The 18,346-nt window shown below is 43.0% G+C and overlaps 1 protein-coding gene across 1 annotated transcript in view; it reads right to left on the bottom strand.

Moving 5' to 3' along the window:
- Positions 1–11,631, bottom strand: part of LOC125004104 (protein phosphatase 1 regulatory subunit 29-like) — a 246,391-nt gene extending 234,760 nt beyond the window's left edge. The window contains exon 1 of the mRNA XM_047578472.1: positions 11,538–11,631. The gene's annotated coding sequence lies outside the window, so the exon portion shown is untranslated. The remainder of the gene's footprint in view (positions 1–11,537) is intronic.
- Between the last annotated feature and the right edge of the window lie 6,715 nt (positions 11,632–18,346).

Genomic DNA, 18,346 nt, shown 5'->3' with positions numbered 1-18,346 from the left:
CAAAACAACAAGGCACATTGTGTAAGGAGGTACATCTTTCTAACAAGTGACAATAATGATCCCCATGACTGTGGATGTTGAGCAAATTCACCAGGAGTTGCTCTTCGGGACGTGGGTTCTCTGAGACTCAACAGAAACACCTGTGTCTGTCCATAATCACACCGTCCATGTTCGGAAGACACAAGACATCAACACCCTAAATAATTCGGAGAGAATATTCCACTTCCAGTCTGGTGCTTGGCTAGAAAATGTCCTGTGAACACGGTTCTTAGATTAAGATGAAATGAAAGTTTAATGATCCCTGTTGGGAAATTGGGCCACTGCTGCAGTCCAAAAAATAAATAAATAAATGCCTATAGGGATGGAGTAAATTGAGATCACGGAGAGTATTGCATCCTGATGTAACAGCATCTATAGAAAGACATTAAGATGTGCAACTCTGATAGGTTCCCATCTTGCATTTTATAACTTGCCTTAGGAACAAGATCCACTCACTACCAGGCACATAAATAGCTTCAACTGTCGACACGTTGCTAAACATGAGCTACACAAGTCATTCCTTTTGATTTTTTGAGGTGTTTGACAGGTAATTAGTAATAATCTGTCCCAGTTCTCCCTGCAGGCTTAACAGCGGAGCTGCCTGAGTTAGACTCACATAGCGTTCAGCTGTAAGAGAAACATTTCGTTTGAAGGGTGAGGTCAATCTTCCACAGTCAACTTTCCACTTATTTAATTTTTTTGCAGCTGTGAATATGGAGCAGAAATAAGTTACTGAAGTGGGAACGGGTCAAGAGGAAGGAAGAGGGAAAACCTTTACTCTTATAAGCATTTTATTGTGTTTAAAAAATGATCGTCTACACCACCATCAGAAATTAGAATGCAAGCACATGATTTGGGGCGATACGAAGACGAAATTGGGTGGAAACCAATGGGCCAGTCGTATAGTCCAAGTATCTACTGTATCTCAGTGAAAAGAATGAAAATCAATAAAATAAAATCAAAGCAATTTCTCGTGCTGAAGATAAAAGTTTAGGCGCATGAACATAATATTTTTCTTCCTTAGAATACGTAGTATGGATCGTGAACGCCAAAGGTTTCATTATAAATGAAGAAATCAATTTAAAAATAAATAAATAAGAACCACTGTAGAAAATGTTTTCTTCAATCAAGATTACAACCAATCATGGTTCGTTGTTATTTCTGAGAATATCTTTCATCAATTTACAAAATTGCGCTGCAGCCATTCAGTCCTCTTTCCAACTATTGATTTAAAAGATCCTGAAAAGAAATGAAACAGAAAAACACAATTTCCATGTTGGATACACATACCAGGAATTTTTCTTTTTCGAAAAGATTATCTCTGCACGACAAAAAATAGACAAAATAACATGAAACATTTAAAAGGGAGGGAGGAGGGGAGTGGGGATCATTAGAGACGATTCATTAAGGGTTTTTTTCCCCCTCATCTTTAGAGGAGACTTTAAGAGGAGGGATGTCAAACAAATATACACTACCGGTCAAACGTTTGGACACAACTTCTCAATGAATTCAGTGAGGGGGTGAGTCCAAACATGGGCCAAAAAATAAAAATTGGGGCAAAGTCACAGAACAGACTCAATATTTATTGAAAAATGATCCACAAATGTGCAGGTTTTTCCTTCGCGTGAGATGTCCACAAGCTAGAGAAAGAGGTCTGTCTTTTACATTCGCAAACAAAAGTTCCTTTTGTTTGGCTGTTTTTGTGAGGAAGGGTGGCTTAAATTTACCCAAAGTGACTGGTAGCATGAGGTTGCTTATGAATGTCAATTGAGGACGAGGCCATTGCCGGTCCTGATTGACAGACCAACGCATTAACAAAGCAGGCCTTATAGTACTGGCGTTGCATGCGTACTGACATCTATGGTTTAAAGGGACCAGTGCTGTTGGTTTGATATGACAGTCAAAATACTGCCTCTGGAGATAATGAGTAACAGCAGAAAAATATTAATATATCTCATTTTGAACCTAAATCTTCATCGCCTTTTCGGAGACTTCTGTTTTCCAAAATGCAGCAATTTTCTGAGTGCCAGCGATTGCCCCTGTGGTTAGCTTAGCTACCACTCCTTTGACCTATGAGCAAAAATTGCCATTCCCCCACAAACTGTTTAATGAAATTATGCTGACTTTTTTTTTTTTTTTTTACTGACGCTGCCGCCCCAAACAAAATGTCTGCATGCCACTGCTTTGGAGTGATTACAAATAACCGATCCTCTGGTACAGCTGAAAAACAAGTCAAAATATACTGTACGCCCCCCACACTGAGCCAGACACGAGGCCTGCTTCCCTTTTACTGAGAAGAGAGATGTAAGAGAGATGTGACAAAAGAGCGGAGCCGCAGCATCTCTCACAGGACACTTTTATACACATTTTAAACTGCTGCTGAAGCTCTGTTTGAGCATCGCATTCACTGCACTTTGACAGCAAGAACCACTCCAGACTTGCACCCTCGCCCCCAAGTCTGAGACATCTCACAAACATCGGGCTCCGGTCTGTGGTGCGCGCTAATGCACCACTTCAGCACGTTTTTTTTTTTTCGTTTTTTTTGAACATCTCAGGTGTGGAAAAGCACACTTTCAGGCTGTAGCAGCGAAAGTCATCCTCTGCATATTTAAACATCCAAGCTGCTGCCATCCGAGTTTAGCCAGACCATGGAATGCTGGCTACATGTTGAGATAAAAGCACAAAGAAAGGAACATCTTTTTTGGAGACAGTGATTCATTCCGCTCTCCAAAGGAGGTTTTGGAGTTTCTTTGGCATGCCGAGCGCTGAGAGACTTTTTGGGACTTATCGGGCCAAATAATCCTTTAAAGAAATGCTCTGCTTTGTAGCTTTTGTAAGAGTCACTGCTTGCCTCGTTGGGCCACCGCTTGTCTGCATCTTCAAATGGCACTGTTTGGGGTAAATCCAGTTGTGCTCTCTTATCAGTGTATGAAATTAGAACGTGTCTCTTCTGGTTGAGAAATAAGTGGAAATCAAGGGAAAAGGCTTGGGCCACCCTGTGCCACCACAACAGCCGATCCTTGGCACTGGTTGTGTTAGTCCGTCCAGCTCTACTATAAAGACAAAGCGCCATTCTTCCAAATGGTACGCTGCCATTTTAGTGTTTAGGTGGCATTAGACAGCAGTGTAATTCGTAGTAGTTGTTGGATCAAGATTGAGACCTGGTAGCCGCCGAATGATCCCTTGTGACTCATGGATCAGGGCCTTGTCATCCAGGAAGAGATCACTGCTGCCGGGGTAAAAAATGTTTCAGAGAATAAAGGAGATCACTCACAAAACCTTCCTTCTCATGTGCACTGACCCTTCTCTGTGAAGAGACAAGTGGACCTAAGTCATGACATCCAAACACCCCCACAGCAGGGATAAAGCTATTCTGTCGACACGCCACACTTAGAGCCTTTGCTCAGTGACTTGGGGAACAAATGGAGTAACTGGTTTCACGTAATAATCTTTGCAGCTGTGTGAAAAAACAACAAGACGAGGCTGAGTGTAACATTGAAGGACATTTTGGCAAGCTGTTGCAGCAGCAGAATGATACCAGAAAGAAGTCGCTGGGTTGTTCAAGGCCAAAAAGTTCCCTACTGTAATTAAATTAATTAAATTAATTAAATGGTAAACAGAGACGGTTTTCCAAAAGTTTTTTTTTTTTTTTTGAACTCCCTTTCAGCAAAAACTCAATGCAAAACATTGAAACGTGTGCAACTGGACAGAAGAAGCCACATGGATGATTTGCAAAACATCTTCAAGAAACTCTGCAAGTCTAGTTAGTTGTCCTTGTTTATGCTTTTTAGGATCTACCATGACTGAGAAACTTAGCTGCAATCATAAAACAGACACTCAGCAAACCACACAACGTTCAAAAGCCAAAAAGTCCTGCAGCATTTTCACAATATTCCTCTCTGTGTGACCTTCGACTGACTGCTGACAGGTGAACATCCAGGAGGGATGTTCTCAGTCACTTGAGGAAGAATTAGTCACCATTTTTTCCACCAGCACATGAGCATCACAATGATTAAATGTAAGCTGTTGACCCTAGTGTCTGACTCTATGTTACGCCAGATTTGATTTTAGTCACACATGCAAATCGAGTATATTTTTGACTAAAGCTCACCCATGTTCGAAGGAGGAAGCCACCTTGAACGTCACCTGGATCCTTCCCTTTTGCCTTCTGATGGCAAATTTGATGTTAGTTACTTAAATGAACTATGCACTACACCTTTGGGTTTTTCCTAGATTGTGTTCTTCTAGTATATTCCACAGTTCTGGGGTTTAGTTTTAGATACAGATAAATGGATCTAATCCATATTCGGTCACCACATTTTAAAAAATGACTCCCGCACTGAATCTCCTAGGTGCACTTTGTAGAAATTGCACAGTTTTCCAAGGTACTTGGCAAGTAGTGTTTTCTAAGCATCTCGGAGAACTTGCGATAGTTTTTTTTTTTTTTTTATGTTGCAAGATTCATTCTTCATTTTGCAGAAGTCTGTTCATTAGGACTTGCTGTATGTTTGGGATTGTGAACATAAGCTTTGCCACAGCCATTATTTTGATCCCTCTAAAGTTCTCATTCCAGCTCTCTAATCCCGACTGCCTGTTAGAAATCATGGCATATCAGTGAGCTGGAGTTTGCCAAAATAGACAACTTCATATGAGCTTGGCAGATTCTGAATTCTGGAGATCAAGTGAAGAGAGTATTTTACTGAGCATAAAAAGACATGTTGTGCTTTCCTGCATTTCCCCGTTTGATTGCACCCTTGCTCAATTTTGAATTCTTTTGTGTTTGCATTTCCAGTTCTCAGAAAATACAAGAAAATTGCCAAGCTGAAACTATTTTATGCTGCAAAAATGCATAAAATTCAAAGGCAGCCCTGACTCATGTTGAGGCAAGGTAAATTCAGTGAAAGAGATTTCGAAATTATGAATGTACGCCACTACACCGCTTAGTGTGTAAAATGGTATAAATCGGAAGCAGTTCCTTGAGGGTGAATTCCCTTTTCTCAGCTCTAAATGCAGATCCTTTCGTTTCACTACTATCAGGCGATTTGCATTGCTGTCTATTTTCCAGTCCCCTTAACTGTTTTGAGTCGGTACCCTCTGTAGCATGGTTGAAGATTGCAGAATTCCACCCAACAACGTAAACTGCACAAAATTCTATTACCAGAAGAAAGGATTTTTTTTTTTTTTTTTTTGGTGCGTGAGAGTGAGCAGTTTGGTAGCCAAACAGCCACTTATTCAGCATCATCCGCTCAGAGTCGAAACTTGCAATCTGTCTGCAGGCTAAAAGACAAAATCCGTATTCTAAGTTTCCCTGAGCTCCGCAGCTTTAAAAGATAAAGTGAAGCTGTGACAGGAGAGAGCGTTCCATCCACTGAAAGAGTTTTGAGGGGAGGGGCCTCTGTGCATCACCACAGATACATGATCAGTTTGGGACCTAGTGAATGAGGAGGCCAGGTCAACACCTTGTGCTTCAATGCGTGTCATTGCTATGGGGTGTTGGTGCCTGGTCCAGTCCAGGTGGACGGTACATGTCTAAGGTGGCTGATGTGTGTAACTAAGCTTCCATATGTGTTCCACATCCACAAATGACTTTAAACATTTGCCAAGCCCACTGTAAAATGATCTCGTCTGACACAACCATCTGTCATTGTTGAGATTCTCCATAATGCAGAACCCCGGAAACGCTTGCAGCAGTTCTGAACACCACTGCCACACTTTAACAATTCTGCAAGTCTGAAAGTCTTTTTGTCCTGCCCCCTCCCCAAGGCCTCCTTCTTCCTCACTCCCCTATGAGCTCTCTTCTTCATTTTATTTTATTTATTTTTTTTTGCATTCAGCTAAAAAAGCAGACAAATGGCTTTTTCTTCCATAACTTATCGCCGCCAGCCACAGTCTGGTATTTGACAATGGCGAAAGAAAAGTCAACATTTAGTCGGCGATAAGATTTGTCCTCCTCCCGGTTGCTGATGTTATTGTTGCAGACAAACAGCGTAGTTAACATTCGAACGAGGCCGAACCGTCCTCTTTATCTCCGGCCGTCTCACGTTTGTCATGAACACACACACACACTGAAACGGACACTGAGGTGGAAAACAACAAAGCAAAATAGTCTAGCTACATTAAAGTTTGCAGAGTTAAATATTTTATTCAGCTGCCAAATATGTTCAGTTATCCCCCCTCTGACCCACTTCATTTCTCCATCCATTTTTCTATTTTCACCTCCTCCTCTCCAAGGTCAAGTTATAGCTAGAGCTGGTCCCAGCATGTACCGGCTGAAAGGCAGGTGAACAAGTTCAATGTGTTCCTAGTGCAACAATGAGGACTTCTTCTTCTTTTGAAAGAAATAAAATAAAATAAAAAAAACTTTCCCTCTCACCACCAGAGATTGAACAATATCCCACCAAGTGATTTTGTTCACTCACAGTGGGGAATGCTGCGCCCAACGGCGGTTAAGAGTGAGCGTGTCTCCTCGCAGCAAACACACAATCAATAAATCCCACGAGCCGTGTGTAGCGTCTTCAGCATTCAGGATGTCACATTCTGTTTGAGGTGCGACTGACTCGCAGCTCTTTTCACTGTAATTGCTGATCTTATGGCTTATGCACTGACATTCCCGTATGTGCGCACCTGCAGGAGGAAAAACATTTATTTTTATATCAAAATAATCTTTTATTTGACCCATTTGGCCTTTCTAGTTTGACTTTTTTTCCACTATATATATATATGAATAAAATAAATTCCTTCTCTCATGGCACAAAACATCAACGGTCCTCGTGAAAGCAGGATGTATTTCCGCACAGTGATGCCGAGGTATCCATGGCATCGGCACGTCGACATCTTCAGTGAGTGCCGACTCCAGATTCCACTCGCTCATTCCTGTTCTGTGTTTCACAATAACCTCACAACAGACTGGTGCACTCCACTCAGCCACAACATTATGACCAGCTGCTGAATATTGTGCAGGTCTCCTTTGTGCCTCCAAAACTGAAGAATGGTCAGCACCTTGTGCGTCCTGCTGGGGAGTGACATTGCTATGGGGTGGGGGTGCCTGGTCTGGTCTAGGTGGGTGGTACATGTCTACCTAACGTCCATACCTGGTCAAAAAACTTTACCAACAGGACACTGAATTGCCACAAGATGGTCAATGTTATTTACTTTTCCTTTCAGTGGTTATAATGCTGTGGCTGATCAGTGTATATCATCCTCACACCTCAAAAAATGCAAAATCCAGAACAGCCGACATGCGGCAGTTCTTGCGTATTTTAAGAAGTCAATTTACAACCACAGTTTGTGTGTGTGTGTTATGTGTGTGTGTGTCACCCCATTAACGTGTCTCATCGTGACTGACGCTTCAATACACTGCTGAAATGAGCAGAGGAACGGGTTTAAGGGTCCCCGAGGGGCCACATCCAATTCAATAAGAATGTGAGAGGAGCAGATCAGAGAAAACGGGAGTCAAAGGGTTGGAGAAGAAGGAGGGGAGATGAGAAGAAACGAGAGAGAAGGGTGGAAAAAAAAGAGACAATGTCAAAGAGCACAGTATCAACAGTTCTCACAAAGGCCCCTTTAAAGTTACTAAAACAGAGCTGGCTAAACCTGAATGCCAGTGAGCATAGCTAATGAGAGTTCTGAGACAGAAAATCATTAGTGGAAGAAAAGGAACTGGGAGAAATTAATTTTTAAGGCACACAGAGTCTAACACGAGTTGTTGGAAGAATAAAAGCGAAGAAGATATACGTTTAATTGGGGAACGGTTTTAGGACGGCCGTTGTGTTCAATTAACCTCACGGCTGCAGCGTTAACATGTTTAATCAGTGATGTGCAGTCTTAAAGTTTCCAACGTCATTCAGAGTCATTTCATTAAAAGATGAATTCTGGTGAATTAGTTTTTTGGGGGAATCAGGCACTTTTTCCAGTTAGTTGGAAATATTTGTTGGGTGTTTGTACGAAATGCAGTTCAGCATTTATTGTTTTTTCTGTCTTATATCTATATCAATGCAGCCCAATTTTTTATGAAAATTTACAGAATTAATCTAATAAATGAAATCCTTTGCTGTGTTAGACTACGGTTAATCCAAGCTGGATAAGTTCTGCTCTCAACAAGCAAACTGCTGGAAGCAACAGGACATCGAACTTGACTGAAAGCTGGGGATCAGTGAACATTAACCTACAAGTTTATTTTAGTTTAGGACATTAATTTAACTAAATACTCAACCTACCCGTGGAGTGTAAATCATGCAAATTTTAGTCGGTTGGAACAACTCGAAAATTCTCATGAAGGAACAACTGATTAGCTTGAGAAGCTCTACACTGTAAAATGTTCCAGGTCACTAAAACTTAGAAACAAAAGTTCACCTGCTGCCTTAAGAATCTGAGTAAACTTAACCTGAAGAGAACTTTTGTTTCAGCTCAAGTTAACTTATAACGAATAATCATTTCTTATTTTTTCTTCAGTTAAAGCAACTTAAGATTAATTTAGCTAAATTCATGTCAAGGTACTTTTTTTTGGTGGTTTGTTTCTCACTTTGCTGACTATTCTATTTTGGCCCTTTAGAAAGCAAATACAAACACTTTGAAATGCAATCCTGGTGGGAAAACGACTTCTAAAAATCCACTCATCCTTTGCGCTTATGGTGCAAAGACTTTTGATGGCATTGTCATACCGTGGTATAATTAATTAATGCTCTTCCTAAGAGCCTTGTTTCAAAGGCATCATCATTAGTTCTGTTTAATAGATAATGGTGACAACCTCTATATTTCCCAGTACTCAAATCATGCCGCCCTTCCTCCTCCTACATCGCTTGTTTCAACTCAAAACTTAAAGACGTGAGTGAAATCAACATTGACCACACAAGACAAAAACTGCATTCGCATAACGTAATGGGGCTGTAACGTTTTACAGTGTACCAAGGGAGCTCATCGAGATATTTGATAGATAAATGAGGCAAGTAAACAAGAGCTGAAGTCAATGCTGGTGTCTGGTATCACTCCCTAATAGGCAGGGACGTTTGAAGAAAAAGAAGGAGGAGGAGGAGGAGGTCCACGTCCATTCTCTGATGAGTCCCAAATGTTTTGGAGGCACAAGGGAAACCTACACAACGCACCTGATCGGTGTAGTGTTGTTAGACTATTTGAATGCAGCTTATGTTTGCAGGCGTGGAAGTATTTCCGCATGTGTGATTGATTCCGGGGTATGAATGAGATCTCAGGCCTGCGGGCATTAAAAGAGCTCAGCTCGCTAATATATTGTCATATCTTACAGCCTGAGGAGGAGAGGAGAGGAGAAGAGAGGAGAGGAAAAAGGAGGAAAAGGGGGGGAAAATGTGGACTTTTGAATTGGTTGAATCTTTAACAGCACAATGATGAAGGCGATGGTGATGACGATGTTACTCGCGGACAAAGGGAGGTTTGAATAATGAGACTTTACTGAGGAAACAGTGATAACATGAGATTAACACGAAGAATGTGTTAATTAAGAAGGTGGAAGGAATAATTACACTGATGGTTAGGAGGAGGGGGAAGATGATTATGTTCACGACATTAGAAATGATATAGTTTGGTGGAATTGTGTTAATGGCGGTTGTGACATGGACAGGGAGGAGTTTAATGATGATGATGATGACCATCATCATCATCATGATGTTGATGAGATGGAAGAGGCCAAAGAGGATTTGGATATCAAATGTCAGGGTGATGATGAATGGAGTGGTGGGGGTGACTGAAATGGATGAAAGCCACCGCGTGTTTTGCATGTTGTGACATTTCTACCCAACTTTCGCTCTTTTCCAGAAGCAGCAGCAGCAGCATCAGCAGCAGCCTGCAGCGCTGCCCAGGTCTCCGCTATCCCAGCAGTGCGCGGCCAAATGAGTCATGCACGCACGCACGCGTCGCCACAATGAGATGCATAAACAAATGGACCCAACTTGCGGAGTGACTGGAAGGTAAGGGGAAATATCAATCCTTCGGCCAAAACATTGCCAGAGGGGCGCGCCAGTCACATTACATCAGTCGTCACTGTTTTCACGGTGGCAATCATCTTCATGTCTGAAAGCCGTGTTTCGCTCACGGGGCCGCCCGGTAACAACGTGGGAGTTGGGGGGAAAATGAGGGGAGGTGTAAAGGCGTCTCATCTTTGGGCGAGGGCGTGTTCCAGATTGGCTGATGACCGTAAACACGACATAATCTTGACCAGGCGGCGAGATGACTAAAAAAAATAATAAGGAAGGGAAAGAAAGAAAAAAAAGGAGCGGGGGGGACCCGGAGCTTTGTGCGTCAGTGCGCATTGGAGAGGCGATAAATCAAATGACTGCCAGAGAGCACTGGTGTAGGGCGCCATCTCTCTCCCTCTCTCCCCCTCTCCGTCTCAACCCCTCTCCCCCCCTTCGCTTTCTCATCTTCCCTCCGTCTCCCCCACCACCTCTCACTCCGTCTCTCTTTCCCTCATCTCTATCCTCCCGCCGTCTCCAAACGCACCGCCGCGCTGCTGAGCGGGGTTCGCGTTGCAGCCGCGAAAGAGACTCGGCAGCCTCCGCGCCTTCCCCTCCTCAACGCAACTAATGCAAAATATACGGAAACAGCCGCTTTGAAGTGGAAATTAACGACTACAGTGCAGACGCTCGTGTTCGTGCGCGCTTGTTCTCTCCCATCTCTGCCCGTCACTTTTCACTGAACGCACGCACAGACTCTGTGATGATGATAGTGACTACACATATATGGACACACACACTCTCTCTCTCTCTCTCACACACACACACACACCGATGCAGAGACAGCCGCTCCTCACACACAAGCAGCTGATGCTGCCCCTCTTTGGAAGGGAACAACTCCAGCACCACCTCCTCGCTCCAAGCGGATAAACCCTGGATCCCCAGCTCGCCACTCTAGAGCAAAGAGCGGCTAACCTTCCCAGAACCTCTCACTGCTCAACAGCTGTCCTGTCCGAAGGAGGGAATATTTGTGTATATATATATATATATATATATACACACACACACACACACACACACACACACACATATATATAATAGGACAGGCTACGTGCCGTGAAGCGATAATGACTGTCTTTGCCCTTTGGCACTGTGGATGGCACCACTAGTCAATAGGTCGAGGCTGCATCAATTTGTCAAAATTTCTCCACACTTATCCTCCTCTTTTTTCATCTGTCCTCTGGTCTGATTTTCTGTCACGTAAAAAAGTGTCTGAGTAGTGAATCCTACCCAACAACGATCCGGGGCAGTAATTTTTTTTTAAATTATCTTTAAGGAGCAGATTTATATTCTCCAAGCTCCTCAACTGATCCCGCAATTCACGCGCCGCAACATCTCAGCGTGGCAGCCCGAGCGAGCCTCCGGTGCGCACACGGCACATCTCACTGAACCCACAAGTGCAGAAATCTCCAAAACCCACCCACACATGCACCCCCCGACCGTGGCAGCCCAGCCCAGCCCAGCTCAGCTCAGCCCAGCCTGGACGCAACACGGCGCATGTTTCACCTGCCTTACCTTGATCGGAGTCCCGGTCTGGCAGGGAGGAAGAGGCAGCATACAGCTTTACGGTCCGTTCTGCAGCAGCGGAGACGGAGAAAGCGAGAGTAGGCTATTATCCCTGTACGTGCGTTCCAGCAGAGAGGGAGAGAGAGCGGGAGAGAGAGAGAGAAGGAGAGAGGGGGGAGGAGGGGTGAGGGACACGGGCGAGCCAACGGAGGAGAGAAAGAGGGAGAGGGGTGGTTCAGTCCGACAGAGGGGTGATGTTGTATCGGGGCAGCAGCCGCCCACGATCAGCAGCAGTAGAGCTGGCTTCGGGATGCACTGTCGGGGAAATAAAATTACGAATTCTTTGCCAGTGATGCTACTTCAGAAATGTCGGTTGCACGTGGTTAAAATGCCAAAACAAGCCCGGTTTAAATACCACTAACATTTCCGGAAGGACTAGAGCCCCCGTAATGCTCACTTAAAGGGTTTCTGCTGACACTGTGTTAATTGCTCCATCCTTATCTCCATCCTCCTGTGATAGTTTCTGCCCGAATTTAACTTACACTGTGGCACATGCAGATGGATCAGCGCGCGCTGCTGGCTGCAGTCTGTGGATAATTAAGAATCACAGGACGGCGCTGCAGGCCACGCGTGTCTCCAGACGTAGGGGTCGTGTGTAGTCTCAAACTGCTTGTGAGGGTTTTGAGGGGAAAAGCGGGGACGCCGCCATCCCAACTTATTGCCTCCTCGAGCTGTGACGCGCAGCTGCTTTCCACTCTGGGCACGTAGCGACGCGCCTCAACCGCGCGTGTGGCGGCCCCTCTCTCTCACACACACACGCGCGCGCACAAACACGCACACACTGCAAGCACGGTGAGGAGGAAAAAGGGAGATCCGACTGTGCAGCTGACGTCACTGTCGGTCAGCTGGAGAGGTATTGATTTACTTCCGTGTAATTTGCGCGGGAGTGCCTTCGGGTGCGTGTGTTTGTGCTTGCGTGTGTGGAAGAGGAACAACGAACGCAGACACAAAGTCAAAAGTCAGTCAGGACTATTGTACACAACTCAGAAATGAAACATCCCACGAGGCGACACCAACTCTGAGCTCTAGATTCTCATCATAGCATCACACAGGCCTCATTATTAACAGCGAATGAGTTTCCAGTATCCAAAGGGTGCGAGGCAATTTGAACCCAGTGTGTTAATAAAGAAGTTAATACAAAAGACAGAGATTAAAAAAAAAAATTCATAGTGAAGAAGACATTTCATAATGTCGGTCATTTGGCTTCGCTTGCTCGGTTATTGTTCAGGCCCACTGGGGGACCCCGGATTCCCGCGGAGTCCCTGCAACTCCATTAGTGGCTCAAATTTAAGAGCTTTTATGGGGTAACTGTTTGAGGCACACGTGGATATAATCACAATGACCACAAAGATGAATGATTATTCCAGTACAAGGACACACAGATCAGACTTAACATTATGACCACCTTCTTGATATTGTGTCCCTCGTGCCTCCGAAACAGTTGCGACTCATCAGAGAATGGACATGGACCTTCTGATGGTGTCCTGTGGTGTCTGGTAACAGAATGTTATCAGTGGGGGGGCCTTTGGGTCTTATGGGTTGAAGGGGCTCCATGGATCATCCCACAGATACTTGATCAGTTTAGGATGTAGTAAAACTGGAGGCCAGGTCAACACTTTCTGATCTCAATATTTTTTGGAGCTGTTCCCAAAGGCATCTAGTCTAGGTGTGTGGTCTTTGCATAGTCACAAGATGATCAAAGTTATTTACTTCTCTTGTCAGTGGTCATAATGTTATGCCTGATCGGTGTCTGTAGGTGGGGTGGAAGGCTGTTGGGATGAGTGTGGGCTAAAAAATGATTCATTAGGATGCATCTTCCCCTGCACTCTTTGCTGTAATTTCCCCACTTTGCTGCTCATATTCCCCCATGTGTTCTTAACTGATTTAGTCATCAGGCCAGATGTAAGTTTGCCCTCAGTTCATTTCGTTACATAACCCCGGCCTTGCGTAATTAAAAGGTCGCCGGAATTACGTCTGGTAAATAAGTTACGAGTCTGTGTGACTTTTGCGAGCAGGCTCGGTGAAGTGAGGATGTACAAATTGTCATCTTTTGACAAAAATCTGAAATACAGTAAAAGAGGCGATAGCAGTCGCAGTTTCGGTCGTAAGAAAAAGCATCGGCACAAGGTTAAGAGGATAAAGGCAGAATAATTCCTGGGAGTTTAATAAAAGGCAGAGTGTCACGGATATGAAAACATGTGCTGGTAACAACCTAAAGGCTTTTAAATATTAGAAAATGACAGGGCAGGACCAAAAGTTTGCAGCACACCACTTTAATTCTGTGCAGCACCTGCAACACTGAGTCATCTCTGTCCAGTTCCACAACACATCACGGTTTATATTCTGCTTTTATTTGAACCCATCTGTCATGGTGTATGGACTAATGGTGTGTTGTGTAATTGCTGAGCATTTGTTTGTTTTCGGTGAGCAATAAGGCCGGAGAGGAATTTCACGGCCTCCACATTTGTCCTGTGACGGGGGCAATTTCCCAGTAGTTCCTTTCTACTGCTGATAAATGAGTGCAGAGAGGAGGAGGAGGCGGTGGTGGCCCTGGCCCAGGATCACGATTCCACCGCTTAAAAAAATAAAATAAAATAAAAATGGACGGAGAAATGTACCCGTGAAGATCAGTCTAATTATGTTTATTATCAGAAGTAGTTGAAAGTTGAATAGTATATTCGGACTCACTGCGCAACGTGTGCCAACTGTTCCGCGAGATACGCACGCAGGGTTTTATTTCAACTGCACAAACACAAAATCCACATGAAAGAACGAAACACGGTGCTATTCTGATGGGACTGGACAACTGCTGTCAAATGTACTTTCAAAGCAAACCAGGAGTTTTTGAAAGTGAAGAAGGGGAATATTCTCCAGGGACAAGATCAGTCACCTCTCAGCGAAATCGAGCTGCATCTCACTTTGAGAAGACAAAGCTAAAGGCAGAAAGATTCACGAACAAATGACAACGGAAGACAGATGCAGTAAAAGCATCGAAAAAAGGAGGAGAGACGGACTTCGGGGATGTGCATGCTTTCTAGACATTACACAGTCACTGCCTGCGAAACATTCTGGATAAAGATTATGATTAGGGTTTTGTCCCATATCTGAAAACAGTTATGATTCGTATAGAGCGATCAGGCATAACATTATGACCACCATAACATTATGGTGGTCATATTGTGAAGGTCAGTGGTTTCCAACCCTCATTCCTTGGAGCCCCCCCCACTTGTATCTAAGAAAAGCGGGCCCCCATACAGCATCAAGCTAATTCATTTTTTTATTTAACTATATAATTCAGTATCAATTTATACAAAAAGAAAAAAAAAGCTGTAGATCATTTTCCAACTCCATATTGTAAACATTGCCTAACGTTTAAAATTGGTTATTTTGAATTCCTTTGTTTGCAGTTAGGACACATTCTCCTAGCTAAGTTTTGTATATTGTCATCCTTTGCTGAACGTTAAAATATGTGCAGCAGCTACTTTTTATTTAAACCCGTCAAAGCTAATTTTTCCAAATTCTTTCCCAAGTTGTCTTGAATGCAGCATCAGTTGCATTTCAACCAAGTTTTTAACCATTTCAACCAAGCTGGGGGGGGGGGGGGGGGGGGGGGGTCCTATGGTGTCTGGCAACAGAAAGTTGTTATTGGGGGGACCTTTGGGTCCTATGGGTTGAGGGAGAGGGGCTTCTGTGGATCATCCCACAGATTCTTACCTCCCAGCTTGATTACTCCATTCTGCCCTTTCGCGCTTGCAATTTGTGCAAAATGTAGCACTGTGAACCGGTACAAAGAAACATAACCACATCTCCACTCCTGTTCTGGCCCAACTGCATTGGCTCCCTGTGAAGTACAGAGTCGATTTTAAAATTGTACTCTTTGTTTTTGAAGCCCTAAATGGTTTAGCTCCACAGTACACCGCCGACATGGTAATTCCATATTCTGCCCTGAGATCACCAAGGTCACCCTCACAACAGCTCCTCTCAGTCCCCAACTCCCGCCTCAAATCTAAAGGTGACCAGGCTTTTTCCTCAGTCGCTGCTCCAAAGCTCTGGAATAGTTTTCAATCGCACATTAAGTTTTGCCCCACTGCCAACCGTCTTAAATTTCATTTGAAGTGCTACCTTTTTTTCCCCTCCTGTGTTTAGTTCAGTCTCAGGCTGCCCTGTGGCTAGTTCTGTCTGGTCCATTTTAAACTGATTTTTATTATTCTCCTATTGTATTTTACCCACTATCTTACTGTGCTTTTATTGGTGTTGGTTTGTTTTTATTAGTGTTATACCATGTTCTTCTGTATTATTGGAAAGTACTTTGGGTCATCTTCTCTTGTTTTGAATGTGCTGCTTTCTGAGGCTTCTTAGAGTTCAGGAGGAGAATAACTCTGGAACATACAGTTCCAGTGTTATTCTCTCCTCGTCCGGCCTGTAAGACCCAGAGGAGGAGAGCAACCTTTGTTCCCAACGTTATTCTCCTCCTTGTGCAATGTCATCCTCATGTCCAATATTACATTGTCACTTAACTACAATGTCACTTTAATCACATTGTCACTTTTAAATTTATCCACGCCTCACTTTATTTATTTGCAATACTTTACTGCTGTTTTACTTTTTCTTTTAAACCTATTGCCCTTTATATTATTTTACACAATTCATCTCTGTTACTGGCAGCAGACCTGCCATTGTACATAATACGCTGTTTTTTCCCCCACCCACTTTTGTGATTTTATTCTCTTGCTCTTATTTTAATGTATTTTTAATGTATTTAATGTATTTTAATGTACTCTTTGCCCTTCGGGGATAAATTAAGTTTTTTTCTGATTCTGATTTGATATAAATAAAGTGACTTGACAAGTTTGGGATCTTGTGAATTTAGAGGCCAGGTGAACACTTGTGCGTTTTTTTTTTTTTTTAATGATTTTTTTGTTTGGTCTAGGTGGGTGCTACATGTCTAAGTAGCATCCATAAGCAATGCCAGGTCCAAATGTTTTCCAGCAGAACACTGAATGGTCACAAGATGATCGATGTTATTTACTGCACCCGTCAGTGGCTGCGATGTTCTGGATGATTTGCAAATATTTGCTTGATAATTAAGCTGCACTTTAGGCATATATCCATGCCATGATTATAACTTGGACATATTTTAAGTACAATGATACAACATTGTGTCAGTATCTAAAAAGATACATATGATACAATGACACTCACAGCATGCTGGTGAGTATCATTTACCACTTGTATCAACATAATAAAGAAGTATCTGTTACTTTCATATCTGCAAAACATTTAATATCACCACCTCTGCTTTTCTTTACAAATGTGTTTTCAAGCAGCTGAAGCCTGATAATCATATTCATGTTTGGTGGATGTTGTACGGTGGCCTAGAGAGCTCACTGGGCTGCAAGAGAGGTCGAGCTACATGCATATCCACAAACGAATTTGCATTAATGTAATATTCAAATTTTAAAAGCCACAATGGCAACGAGCTTCAACACATTTTGAAGGCGATTCCGTTTTATTTTACTGGAGGAGGAGCGTCCTTGCCGGCTTTAGAAGCATGAACTGAGGAGTTGTTCACTACCCACCTACTCTACAGTTACCATGTGATTGTGACAAATGCGTGATGTTATTCAGTGTCATATTTAAGTACACTGATGCCATGCGTCATCTGTGCTGTTTTTTTTTGTTTTTTGTTTTTTGCATTTCTGTTTGATCTCTTGTTACAAAACTGCAATGATTATAGGAGAGTCAAAGAAAACACGGAAGAATCGAACAACCATTTCCCTCTCACCATAGAAGAGTGCAATAAAGTAGCAGCTTGTTGAGATGTGCATGGTCAGTGGTGCCAATGGTACAATAAGGTGTGTTATACCACAATACAAACTTTTTTTTCCCATGAAAAATGTTCCAGCTTTTGATTATTTGAAACGATCTTGCACAAACCTTAGACTCAGGTGCAGAAGAAGAATCCCAGTTGCAAGGAGAAAACTTTTACTAATCCAGTCCAAAATCATACACGAGTATGTAGGAAGAGAAAACAACCAAATCCAATCAGGGGAACAGCACAAAAAACAAAAAAAAAGTCCAAAAATACAGGCAGAGTCCAAAACCAAGCAAGCAAACACAAGAAACCAAAGACTGGAGAGCATGAACACACTATGGTGACGATCACAATCTGGCAGAGGACACAAGGAATGAATAGGACCAGACTAATTACTAAACAAGGCACAGATGTGTGGGAAAAACTGTCTGGAAACAACAGGAAGTAACTTAAGACAAAATATACACAAGGAACAGTACTACAAAATAAAACAGGAAGTGAACACAAGACAACCAACACAGACTAGGCAGGATATCACATTATTCTTGTGGACAAGTGAAACCTCATCAGTCGCAGTCAAAGGGTGAGTCTAATTCAAAGTCTACATTCAGCCAAGTAGTCTTGGCAAAAGTCGCTACAGGTCATAATAACTTTGAGTTCATCACCAGCGACTAGACACACAAAAGTCTGTACACATATCAGCCACAACATTATGAACGAGTCACGTTCAGTGAATAACATCAACCATCTGCTGGGAAACTTTTGGACTTGGCTTTCAGTCATGTGGATGTTACTTAGACATGCACCACCCACCTAGATAAGGCCAGACGGAAACCTTTTAAGCTAAAACTTGAATCTCACCATGTACAAATCTCACCCTTTAGGAAATCTACCGACCACAGTGCAACAACATCCATCTGTCCAAGTTTCATTCGAATCAGAC

This window comes from Mugil cephalus, chromosome 2 (assembly GCF_022458985.1).
Source record: "Mugil cephalus isolate CIBA_MC_2020 chromosome 2, CIBA_Mcephalus_1.1, whole genome shotgun sequence".
In the NCBI taxonomy this organism is placed as follows: Eukaryota; Metazoa; Chordata; class Actinopteri; order Mugiliformes; family Mugilidae; genus Mugil; species Mugil cephalus.
Note: the sequence above shows the minus strand (reverse complement) of the source record. Positions and strands in the feature narration are given on the sequence as shown.